This window comes from Sus scrofa, chromosome 3 (assembly GCF_054392235.1).
Source record: "Sus scrofa isolate SSC_HxYL_T2T_F1_AM1 chromosome 3, Sscrofa_HxYL_maternal_Yorkshire_Landrace_v2.0, whole genome shotgun sequence".
Taxonomy (NCBI): Eukaryota; Metazoa; Chordata; class Mammalia; order Artiodactyla; family Suidae; genus Sus; species Sus scrofa.
In genome coordinates, this window is record NC_139385.1 from 26442265 (window position 1) to 26455986 (window position 13722).

Sequence of the window (13722 nt, forward strand, 5' to 3'; positions counted from 1 at the left end):
AACACTATACACAAAATAAATTCAAATTGAGTTAAAGACCTAGATATAAAACCAGACCCTATAACACTCCTAGAGGAAAACATAGGCCCAACACTTCTCTGACATAAATGACAGCAACATCTTCTCAGATCCACCTCTTAGAGTATTGACAACAAAAACAAAAATAAACAAATGGGACCTAATCAAACTTCAAAGTTTCTGCACAGCAAAGGAAACCCTAAATGAAATGAAAAGACAACCCATAGAATGGAAGAAAATCTTTGCAAGTGAATCGACTGACAAGGGATTCATCTCCAAAAGTTATAAACAACTTCTGAAACTCCATACCAGAAAAGCAAACAACCCCATCCAAAAATGGGCAGAAGATCTAAACAGACAGTTCCCAAAGAAGACATACAGATGGCCAAGAAACACATGAAAAGATGTTCAACATCACTCATTATTAGAGTGATCAAATCAAAACCACAATGAGGTACCACCTTACACCAGCCAGAATGGCCATCATCCAAAAGTCTACAAACAATAAGTGCTGGAGAAGGTGTAGAGAAAAAGGAACCCTAGTACACTGTGGTGGGATTGTAAATTGGTGCAACCACTGTGGAAAACAGTATGGAGATTCCTCAGAAAACTAAACATAGAACTCCCATTGGATCCAGCAATCCCACTCCTGAGCATCAACCCAGAGAAAACCACGGCTCACAAAGACAAATGTACTCCGATGTTCATTGCAGCAATCTTTACAATAGCCAAGACATGGAGACAACCTAAATGTCCATTGACAGAGGAGTGGATCCAGATGATGTGGTACATATACACAATGGAATATTACTAAGCCATTAAAAAAATGAAATACCAGCATTTTTAGCAACATGGATGGACCTAGAAACTATCATGCTAAGTGAAGTCAGCCATATAATGAGACACCAACATCAAATGCTTTCACTGACATTGGAATCTGAAAAAAGGACAGACGAAACTTCTTTGCAGAACAGATGCTGACTCACAGACATTGAAAAACTTATGGTCTCTGGAGGAGACAGTTTGGGGGGTGGGGGGATGTGCCTGGGCTGTGGGATGGAAATCCTATGAAATCAGATTGTTATGATCATTATACAACTACAGATGTGATGATAAATTCGTTTGAGTAATGAATATATATATAAAAAGAAAATAACATGTGAGGCACCACATGGTCTCCACCTCATTACCAACCACCACATTCCTCCATCTACTACAACTTATAGGAAGCAGACGTTAGTGTTGAACACATGTGAGGGTAACCTACCAGGCAGTGGCCAAACACCCCTGAGGCATACTGATGTCTGAAGTCACCCACAACCCCCACCCTTCCCTACACGTTCATCCCACTTCTTGCCACAGAGAATGGGGCTAAAATGGGAAGGGGGGAAAAAGAACACAGGTAAATATATCCAGACAGGAGCAAGATACAGGTTTGGAGGGCAAGGAGAAATGCATAGAGGGGTTGCAGGATTGAAGCTGATGACCTAGGAACTAGTACAGGATGGGAAGAGGCAGCCAGCAGGGGCTCCATAATAGTCAAGGACCTGCATGACCACAACCACCACACCTAAGAGCTTGAGAAGTGCAGAAGTTTCAGAGGTTTGACTTGGCCAGAGATGAAGTCATTGGGGTGGGGGTAAATGGTTATCTGGCAGGAGCAACATGTTGAAGGCATTATGGACATGGTCACTCAGATGACTAAGATGGGAGTCAGGAAAAAGGATGAAGGAGACTGTCAGAGGAAGGCAAGGGGGCTTCCCCTATTCCCTTCATGATACCCCATCTCTTCCTTCCCTCCTGAAGACCACTGACAACCACAGAAGTGCAAGAACACTCCTCTCACCTTAAGATGCTTACCTCCCTCCTCTTTCCAAAACACACTGATGAAGGCTCTCAAGTGGTCTGGACCATCACCAACACTGATGTGATCTTGTTTATGATCTCTTTGCAAGTTCACCTAGGGAAACCTTGTTAAAACTTTAACTTCCTCTAGTCAACTTTGACTATCTTCTCAGTGTTCTTCCAGGTCCATATGCCAACCCCAGCAAGGCCAATCCAAGAGCCTCACTAAACCATCCAATCAGTAGCAGCCATGGGTGATGTGTACAAGGGGCAGGTACTTGACACAAGCTTATGACCTGCACTTACTGGGAATTCTTCCTTTGTGGAAGTGATTGCAATCTCCAATCTCCATAATAAATGCAGTTTGATGGGTTACCAGCACCTGTCAGTGTGGGGTAGGCATGCAGTAGGCTGGTTGATGTAATTCATGAACCCTGGACATCTAAGGGCATCATAGACCTGTTATTCCTCCATCTCAGGTGGCTGAAGACCACTTGTCCCTCTAAGAAGTTGAAGGACACCCAGGGGTCACATAACTAGTTAGCATGCCAAAGTCTTGTTTGTTATCAGAATTAACCTAATGAATCACTCCACCAGCTAAGGAGGGCTATGCACCACCTCCCACAGAATCAAGAAAGAGCTATCAGTCTGTCAAACTTGTCTGTTTCTGGGCAGAGTGAGGTTCCTCATATTGAGTCAAATTAAGCCATATGTCCCAGTCCTGGTGGTGCACTTCCATCATTTCATTTAAGTTTCAGTTTTGCAACCATGCTTCCCCTGGAACCCAAAGACTGGTTTCCCAGCAGGTCATTAGAAAGACACTGCCATATTGCTAGTTGTCATTGTTTACAGTCAGACGATATTTGATCCTCTTCAAACATCCAAATTTCACTTTTGATTAATGAAAATTCTTGGTAAATGCTTTCACTATGGTTCATCCTTCACTGGTCCAAAAATCTCACCTCTAGTGACACAATGTAAATGTCCCAATCATCCCTCTTAAACATGGTTTTAGTTTAAAAAAAAATAGAACAGTGGTCCTATTTCTTCATTCCTAGATTCAGATCCAGGTGGCTTAAGCCTACTTTAAACACAATATTTTTCAAAGTAAATGCTACAAGCCCCATGGGAAACTCAACTAAGAGCATCAAGGGCATGCCATGAGGCAAGGGGAAGGGATAGGCAGTGGCTCACCTCATGGCAGGCCACCCATCCACACCCAACTATGTCTTCATAATGGCAGCAACTTATAATATACACTTTTGGAGCTGGAATAACCATGGCTGCTGGAACCAGACTTACCCTCAATGGACCCTTGAGAATTTAATGTGGATTCATTTCAGTTACATAGCTTCAAAAAAGTCCTGTGCTTTTACATTATATCACTACCTTTCTCAGTGAGTAGTGGTGAATTTGCACACCTGCTGCCTTCCTTGGATGCTGTAGCCATTTCTAAGTCTCCCTTTCTGGATTGCCCATTGTCTGTGGTCACCATGTGAGAAAGAGTAACTACCATAAAAATTGATAGGGGAGACTTTTAATGGGTCATCCAAACCACAGGGGGTGTGTGATCAGCCCAAGTTTGTCTAGAGTCACCAAAGCCACTGGCACCCACCCACCTTACAGGGCCAAGGGGGAGGGGGAGAGTGTTGTTTTTGATCTGAAAAATGCATGCATCCTCCCTTAAGAGGATCAGCACCCGCCTGTATCTACTAGCTCTAGAATTACAAGTTATCATCAAAATATGACAGGGTTGAGTTATGAAAGGAATCATAACTTATTTAATGTTCATTGGAAGCTTCACTCTACCATACTTAGACATGTGTGGTTTAATCTTTGAGACTGTTAACATTCACCAGGCAAATGAGGATGCTACAAGGAGCCAGATCATGTGAGATAGTTAAAAGGTGTGCCAGGCATGTAGAACACAGGGCATTGGAAAAACAGAAGTGAATGGTGGCACTTCCCAAAGATATGAAAGGGGTGAGGCAAACACCAGGGCCTGGCCATCCTCAGAAAAAAACAAGGGAAATTTGCCTAGTTGGCATACCCAGGCACAACCCCCTTGGTGGCATGGGAGTGGGGCTGGGGCAAGGGTAGTCAAAACATGCTTGCATTTTGTGGACAGTGGTGGATGTAGCCAAGTTGTCCAGTCACAAAGCCTGGCTCTGAGACAACTTGAACTAAGGATTGTGTGAGCTCACCAGAGCAGAGTAAGGTAGGGGTCAGTTCCTTTCCCAAATGCAAAGTTTCCAGATCTTAGGCTTACTGTGGACAAATAGGAGAGGACTAGATGGGACCATGAGGAAAGATATACCAGTGCACAGCATTGGGGTTGAGAGACAGGATGGATATATAGAGATAGAAGGAGGGAGGGAATGAGATAAGGCAGGTATCAAGGGTAGGCACTTAAAAGCACTGAATAAAGGTGGTCTGCATGCTGCCATAATGGGCATAAGGCTTATCAAACAACCTGGACTGCAGCCAGCTGCCAGGGCATGATACTGGGTCTCACTGCTGGAGAGAACACTGGCAGTCCTGTTGCATCAAAGAAACTGGCCTCCTTTGTCCCCAGGGCATACTCACGGGGCTTGCAACCACTACCTCAAAAACCACATCCTGTCCATGACAACTCTCTCCCCCACACCCATGAATCTTGGCCCAACGTGCATCTCCTGCTGCTGAGCCCCTAAGTGGGCCCAAGAACACTTCCTCTTAGGATACTTCTAGCCATGGGAACCAGGAATGATGCAGACGGGTCATGCCATTTAAGCCTCAGTTGGTGGTTGTGCAAGCAATCATCTGTTTGGGAACAAGAGGGCCAGTGATAATGGGGAAGGGCAGCATGCGTGCAGGGGGAGGGCCAGTATCCAAAAAAGTAAAGGCTCAGATGTGACTGACCCACTAGGAAAACAAGTATGGCACCTTACCACTACAGGCACAAGATTTATCCCACAACACCTGGGATGTCAGCCAGCCTTAACCACTCTTCAGGCTCACCTTACCCAGACCCATTTCCAGGCCCATGTGTGAAAGTTCTGCCATGGAGGAACCACCCATAGAGTCATTGATCCATGCAGAACTATCCATATTAATCTGCTCTTCCCTGGGCTCATGTCCAGAGGAAATATTCCTAGCAAGGCAACCCAACTCATCACTGCACATCATCATTGTGTGTGTGTGTGTGTGTGTGTGTGTGTGTGTATACATTCTTTTTTCTCATGCTATCTTCCAACATGTTCTATCCCAAGAAATTCTATATAGTTCCCTGTGCTGTACAGTAGGACCTCATTTCTATTCCATTTTAAATGTAATAGTTTGCATCTACTAACCCCAAACTCCCCATCCATCCCACCTCTTCCTTGCCCTGCCCAATTGGCAACCACAGGTATGTTCTCTAGACCCCTGAGTCTCTTTCTGTTTTGTGGATAAGTTCATTTGTGCCATATTTAATATTCCACATATAAGAGATATCATGTGTTATTTGTCCTTCTCTTTGTGACTTACTTCATTTGGTGTCTGAGAATCTCTAGTTTTATCCATGCTGCTGCAAATGGCAATATTTCTTTTTTGATGCTTGAGTAGTATTCTACTGTATATATGTACCATGTCATTTTTCTTGCTTTAAAATTTGCATTAACATATAGATGATTTACAGTGTTGTGGCAATTTCTTTTGTACAGCACAGCGACACAACACACACATATATATATTTCATTTTGTAGATACATTTATTTGTACCATATTTTATACTCCACATGTAAGTGATATCATATGGAATTTGTCTTTCTCTTTCTACTTACTTCACTTAGTATGAGAGTGTCTAGTTCCATCCATGTTGTTCCAAATGGCATTATTTCATGCTTTTTGTGGCTATTTCATTGTGTATATGTACCACATCTTCTTAATCCATTCATCTGTTGATGGACATTTAGGTTTTTTCCATGTCTTGGCTATTGTGAATAGTGCTTCTGTGAACATACAGGTGCATGTATGTTTTTGAATTGTAGAGATGTCTGGATATATGGTAGTTCTATATTTAATTTTCTGAGGAACCTCCAAATTGTTTTCAATGGTTGTTGCAGCAATTTACATTCCCATCACCAGTGAAGAAGGTCTCCAGCACTTATTTTTAAAGATGGACATTCTGACCTGTCTGAGGTGGTAACTTATTGCAGTTTGGATTCTAATTTCTCTAATAATAAGTGATGTTGAGCATTTTTTTCATGTGCCTAATGGCCATCAGTATATGTTCTTTGGAGAAATTTCTATTTAGGTCTTCTGCCCATTTTTTAATTGGGTTGTTAGTCTTTTTGTTGTTGAATTGTATGTGTTGTTTGTATAATTTGGAGATTAAGCTCTTGTCAATAGCATTATTCGCAAAGATTTTCTTCCATTCTGTGGGTTGTCATTTAATTTTTTAATGGTTTCATTTGCTATGCAAAAGCTTTTAAGTTTAATTAGGCCCCTTTGGTTTATTTTTATTTTATTGTCATAATTCTAGGAGATGGATCAAATAAGATGCTACTGTGATTTATATCAAAGAGTGTTCTGCCTGTTTTCCTCTGTGTATCTACATCTATATCACATAGATTTATATAATATGGACTTATATTTAGATCATTAATTCAATTTGAATTTGTTATTTTGTATGATGTTAGAGAATGTTCTAATTTCATTATTTTACATGTAGATATCCAGTTTCCTCAGCACCATAATTATTGAAGAGACTCTTTCCTCTGCTCTATATTCTTGCTTCCTTCATCACATATTAGTTGACCACAAGTGCTTGGGTTAATTTCTGGGCTTTCTATCCTGTGCAATTGATCAATGTTTCTGTTTTTGTGCCAGTTCCATACTATTTTGATGACTCAAGCTTTGAAGTATAGTCTGAAGACTGGTAGCCTGATTACCCTAGTTCCATTTTTCTTTTTCAATATTGCTTTGGCTGTTTGGGGCCATTTGTGTTTTAATTTTAAAATATTAATTTTAAAATATTTTATGCTATATTTTAAAATTTGGGGCCATTTGTGTTTTAATTTTAAAATATTAATTTTAAAATATTTTATGCTATACTTGTGAAGAATTGTTATTTGAGGAGTTCCCATTGTGACACAACAGAAACAAATTTGGCTAGTAACCATGATGTTGCAGGTTCTATCCCTGGCTTCACTCAGTGAGTTAAGGATTTGGCACTACTATGAGCTGTGGTGTAGGTCACAGATGTGGCTCGGATCCTGCATTGCTGTGGCTGTGGTATAGGATGGCAGCTGTAGCTCCAATTTGACCCCTAGTCTGGGAAACTCCATATGCCATGGTGCAGTCCTAAAAAATGCAAAAAAAATAAAGAGAGTTGTCTTTTGATAGGGATTGCATTGAATGGCCCTGTGATGCCACTGGCAGGAGAGAGAACTCATCATGTTGCACACCAGACATGAAGTGTTTTGCCTTTGAAGTGCCACATAATCCTAGATGGTGTTTACTGACCATGCCTTGTCTGATGGTTCTGCCCCAGTGAGAGGCATCTGAGGAAGTGTCACCCCCCCCCCCATGTGCTGGAGAGGGATGGAGAACTACATAGATGGAGATAAAGTCCTGGCTTTTGCATCTTTTATCAAAAGATTACATTTTCCAAATATTTTATAGATTTTTATAGATGTCTTATTAGTCCTAGTATTAGTTTTGGGTATAGATTATCAGATAACCTGCAATTCAATAGTTTTGATACTTTTTTAAGCTTTTCTGACTCTGCTGCTTTGGGTAGGCTCTCCAGCATAATGAAAGCAATAATGATGACAGGAAAGTTTTTGTTGTTCCTGACATTAAATGTTTATAAAGTTTCACCTTGTTTTAGGGTTATTGGATTCAGATTTTGTGTGTAGTGAAATATACACAACACAAACTTTACATGTACTTTTTTTTTGTATTTTTAGGGCCACACACAGAGAATATGGAAGTTCCCAGGCTAGGGGACGAATTGGAGCTGCAGCTTCAGGTCTACACCACAGGCACAGCAACACTGGATCCGAGCCAAGTCTGCAAACTACAGTACAGCTCACAGAAATGCTGGATACTTAACCCACTGAGCAAGGCCAGGGATTGAACCTGCATCCTCACTGAAACTACATTGGGTCCTTAACCCACCAAGCCACAACAGGAACTCCCATGTCAACTCTTTATATGTACAGTTCAGTGGATTAAATGCATTCACATTGCTGTGTAACCATCACATCCATCCATATTCAGAACTTCTTCATTGCCCCCAAATAAAACTCTATACCTATTAAACAATAACATCCTCATTCTTGCCTTCCTCCCAGACCCCAGAAGCCACCACTCTGCCTTCTGTCTCTGTAGACTTGACAACTCTAAAAACCTAATATGAACAGAATCTGTCCTTTAAACAATAACACTAATGGGGATTGTAATCAATTCATTTAGGTACCTGATTACACTTTACCATTAATTATGTATCTTTACATGACTTTCAACCTTGCAGGAAAACTAGAAGATGGTTTAATATCAGAAATAGAAGGTATTTATACCACTTTTAAGGAAGAATGGTGGGAGGTAAGACAACAGACAAACCAAGGGTACCATACACATATGTACAGACACCAAGAACAGGGGAAATAAATAGTGGTCAAAGCCCTAAAGTCACTGTCTGGACCCTAGCTTACTGTCCAGCCAATGGAGAGGAGTGTGAGACCCAGGAGACTTCTGTGAGGCCTCATTCACCCACTCACATGACCATTCATTTTTCTGCTTGACAACTATCTATTTATTTGCTTACAGGTACTAGCTAAGCTCAGTGCTGAGTCTCAAGGGCAGGTACTGCCATAAGTCCCATCCCTTGACACCAGGGTGTTTGCCATATAGTTGAGGATTCAGATAAGTGAGCAGGATACTACACTGCAAAGATCCAGTAGCTAAAGAGAGGGGCTGACAGAACACAAAGGAAGGGGTTTAACTTAGGTAGGAGAGGCCTGGCCTGAACAAATAAAAAAGAGTGGAAGTGACCTTTAGGAAGTGAGCAGGGGGGAAACACTGCAGGGTGGAAGAAGTGGCCTGGAGGTAAGAGAGTGAGCTCCCTTGGCAGAGCTGATGGGAGGTCCATCACACCAGACACAGTATGAGGCGTGGTGAGAAATGAGACAGGGGGACATATTGAGGGCCAAATTAGGATGGGCCTGAGTTGGGTTAAGAGGTTGTAATTGCTTCCCCAAGGTGGAATCAGGGAAGCATTAATCAGGACAATGGTGTCCACCCAATAGGAACCTCCAGCCTTGAACCATATGCACAGATATTTAGGAGAAGCTGCGTGATTGTTCCAATCTGTTAAACATGCCAAATATTTCACCGTCCCTGCAAGGTAATTTTCAATAACATGAAAGCATTCTTCAGGGTCTATGACATGGGTGTTTGTACAGAATCATCCTGCTCCATCCTCTTTAGGCCAGTGGATGGAGCAGCAGTCATTGATGGGGTCACACTGGTACTGGGTTTCCTCCCTGCTTAGGACACACAGAAAGCAAGGTTTCCCACCCCACTGTGATGTTGGGCAAGGCCATTCAACTGGCATTACATTTCGTTGCTTCTATTCTTGAAGCATCTAAAAGCCAATGTGGGAGTTCCCATTGCGGCTCACAGGGTGAAGAACCCAACATAGTGTACATGAGGGTACAGGTTTGATCTCTGGCCTTGCTCAATGGGTTAAAGATCCCATGTTGCATAAGCTGCAGTGTAGATCACAGATGTGGCTCAGATCTGTGCTATGGCTGTGGCTGTGGCATAGGCCAGCAACTACAGATCCAATTCCACCCCAGACTGGGAACTTCCCTATGCCACAGGTGCAGCTGTTGAAAAAAAAAAAAGCCAACATGCAAATCTTCATTCCTCCTTTTCCTGCCTCTGTGCACCTTTGAAGCTTTATGCTGACATGGGGGTACCAAAATAAATTTGAAGATGTGGAGGGCAATGGTCTTGGAGAGTCACCTGGTCCCAGAGAAGACTTTGTATAAATGAATGGAACCACTAGAACTTCATATTCCCACAACTCAACCTGGCTCATCCTGACTAATGCAGGTGGAGTACAACATAAATCCATCTTAATCCTGCACTCCATTCTCTTAGAAACACTTTATCACTGTTTCTCCTCTGAGGCAGCCCAGTGGGGTGAAGGGGCATTGATATGGTTGCCAAAATTCCTGACTCTGCAACATCAGCCAGAAGAACTCAGGTAAATCTCATAAGCTTACAGAGACCCCTTACTCTATAAAAAAAGGGGGGGCAATACTTGCTACAACTTTGAGTTGGTCTAAAGTTTATGTTCTTTTGGTGGGGCTTTTTAGGGTCAAACCCATGGCATATGGAAGCTCCCAGGCTAGGCATCAAATTAGAGCTGCAGATGCCAGCCTACACCATAGTCACAGCAATGAGGGATCTGAGACTCATTTGCAATCTACTTTATAGCTCACAGCAATGCTGGATCCCTGACCCACTGAGTGAGGCCAGGGATCAGACCTGTGTCCTCATGGATACTAGTCAGATTCATTTCCACTGCACCACAATGGAAATTCCCAGGTGTAAATTTTCAAACACAGAGAGAAAACAAATGTGAAAATTCCATGCAAGGCACTACTTGTGGGATCATTTTCTTACAACTGCTAACCAGAGTGTACTGGGGGAGAAGTTAGACATTTTTTTATCTCCCCTCCTCCACCTCCCCCCAAAAAAGTGGGGTGGGGGAAAAAGATTTCTTTATTCAGGTAGATTAAAAATTTAATTTTGTTGCTCAAATAATTTCAGGTTTTTTTAAAGCTCATGTGAAAGTTGATTATCACATGCAGGCTCAAACAATTTCCCCAGAGAGCCCAACAATATATATTTTTAACTCTGACAAGCTGACACAGGCCATCAGTTGTATCTTTGAGACAAGTTTCATCATGAAGCTTTGATCAGAACCAGGTGTTGTATCAGTCTGTACCTGGTGGGAAGGGAGGTAGCAGAAATGACCAGCCAAGAAGATGTCCATCAAGGTCCTGAGTCTCCATTGCCCATTATCCCCAGACAGCCATCTCTACATCAGAGGGTGACCTAGATATACAGAGAGGAGCTGTGCTCTTTACAGCTTGACTGAGTTGTTTCCCCACCCACTCACCCACACTGGCCCACCACCCCAGGATGCTCTCCATCTACCACACCTATTACCTGCCCCCAGTTCAGCTTGGGTGATCCTAATTAGGGTGGACCAGATGGAGCAGATAAGGCTAATGCCCCAGAGGGCAAATGGAAAACCATTTCAGAGGAGGAGGAGACAGTGACCAAAAGGTGACCAGCCCAGGAATCAGCAGCAGATTTATGGAGCACAGACCTGTACATGGGCGGTTCCAGACTCAGCTACGCTACCACAGTACTGGGGTTCTCAGGCCCTGCAAAAAACAGTGCTCCTTCTGAGCTGAGGTTAGGGTCATGGGCAGTGGATAATTGAAAAGGAAAAACTGGCTATAAGAATGGCTCCCACACAAGGAGTAGCTAGTCTGAAGGTTGGAAGGCTCAAGACCCAGGAAGAGCCAACATTTCAGTTCTAGTCCAAAGGCAGGGGAAAAAAACATAATGAACCAGCTCAAAGGCAGTTGAGTTGAGGGAGTTACTTTTAACTCACAAGAAGGGCTACCTTTTGGTTCTATTCCAGCTTTAAATTGATTGGAGAAGACCCACCCATTTTGGGGAGAACAATCTGCTTTAGTCAGTCTATGGACAAAAATGCTAATCTCATCCAAAACCACACTCACAGACACACCAGAATAATGTCTGACCAAATATCTGGACACCTGCAGCCTGAAAAGTTGACATATGAGATTGACCCTGACAAGGCCACTGGCAGCATTATAAGCACTAATAACCCTTTGCTTCCAGGCATTCCTGATGCTACTAACCACTCTGTCCATCAGCTATGCTCCCTGCACACAGTACTCACTCCTCCATAGTGCTGCATCCTTCGCTATGATGTTCTGGTTGTCCCCCTTCCCACTCTATCAAGAATGAGGACCATATATACTCTCAGGGAAATCTGTGCTAGAAATTGCTGTTCTCTTTGGGGCAACTTGTTTGTTTTTATCTTCAGGGCCCTAAACTGTGTCACTGATCCATTTTCCTCCTTTTACTATCTGCCAAGAAGCTCATGACCTGATCTGTGGGCCACTTCTAGAGAAAATTTCAACCCTAATAGCCTGTATTCTGTGTGCTGATCTTACCTTAGTTAAGAACTTATTATTCCAACCCCCATCTTCCCTTCATTTTAATTTCCTCACCTTGTCCTTTTTTTGTTCCACTGCAAAAGACACCTCAAGTTTATTTTTGAATGAGACATGTATATATGTAAATAAGAAACCCATTATCTTCTATTTCTGAGCTCCCCCAAATCCGCATCTCCTCCCATTTCCTTCCTCAGTTAACACCCATCCACCCAGTTACCTAAGCTAGAAACCTCCAAGTCATGTCACCTTCTGTCATGAAGCCTCACTCTCCAGTGGACACTATTAATTCTGACACTATCAGAACAGGGTGGTCTAACTCCTAGGACCAGCCTGACACCCCTGCATGGGCTCACCAGCACTTCACCTCCCCTCCTTAACCAAGTGTCTCAGAGACAAAACCAGGGGAATTCAACAGGGCTTGCTACCTACTGATGGACACAGTCCAAGAATCCACATGGCAAATTGGCATTTCAGAAACATATTGACAAAATCAGAATCTGAGAGTGGACAGTGTTTTGTAAGAAAACCCCTAAATTCCATAAAACATAAACCCTGCAGAATCTTGTCTAGTTAATAATCATCAAACTTTCATATCTTCCTCTGAAAAGTGGAAGAACTTTTCAAAACTTCTCTAAAATAACTTTTATGACAGTCTAACAGTCTGAATTATTTTTTCCTTACTGTATTAAGGGAAAAGTTAAAAATACAGAGAAAAACATTTACTCAGTTTCACAAAATAAATCAGAACTAAAGCCAAATCCATCCTAAAATGATAAGGTTCCTGAATGGGCTATTCTTCCTTGGACTTTTATCTTTTTCTTTTCTTTTTTTTTTTTTTTTTTTTTTTTTTTTTTTTTTTAATGTCCGCACCTGCAGCACAAGGAAGTTCCCAGGCTAGGGATCAAATCAGAGCTGTAATTGCCAGCCTATGTCACAGTAATGCCATATCCAAGCCACATCTCCCATCTGCTCCACATCCCACAACAATGTTGGATTTTTAACCCACTGATCAAGGCCAAGGATCAAATCCACATCCTCATGGATAACCATCAGGTTCATTACTGCTGAGCCATGACAAGTACTCCCTGCCTTGGGCTTTTTTCTTTCTTTTTTCATTTCTTTCTTCATTTCTTCCTTCCTTCCTTCCTTCCTTCCTTTGATTTTTAGGGCCACACTGATGGCATATGGAAGTTCTCAGGCTAGGAGCCAAATCAGCCAGCCACGGCCACAGCCACAGCCACTTGGGAGCCAAATCATATCTGCGACCTATACCACAGCTACATACCATCATGGCATCACTGGATATCCACCCACTGAGCAAGGCCAGGGATCAAACCTGCATCCTTTTCTGCACAGGGATCAAACCTGCATCATTTCTGCACAGGGATCAAACCTGCATCCTTTTCTGCACAGCAGAAACAAATCTAGTCAGATTTGTTTCTGCTGTGCCATGATGGAAACTCCCTGCCTTGGACTTTTAAATGTCTACCTAGGAGACTTTTAATACCACCCCACAGAATGTAATACTGTATGTTAAAAAACTCCCCCAATAGAGTTAAGCATTTTTTTCTTTTCTTTTCTGTTCTGCTTTTTCAGATGT

The 13722-nt window shown here is 42.4% G+C and overlaps 1 pseudogene; it reads right to left on the bottom strand.

The window, feature by feature from the left end:
* Positions 1–1955: 1955 nt before the first annotated feature.
* LOC146404488 (18S ribosomal RNA) lies at positions 1956–3733 on the bottom strand (annotated as a pseudogene).
* Between the last annotated feature and the right edge of the window lie 9989 nt (positions 3734–13722).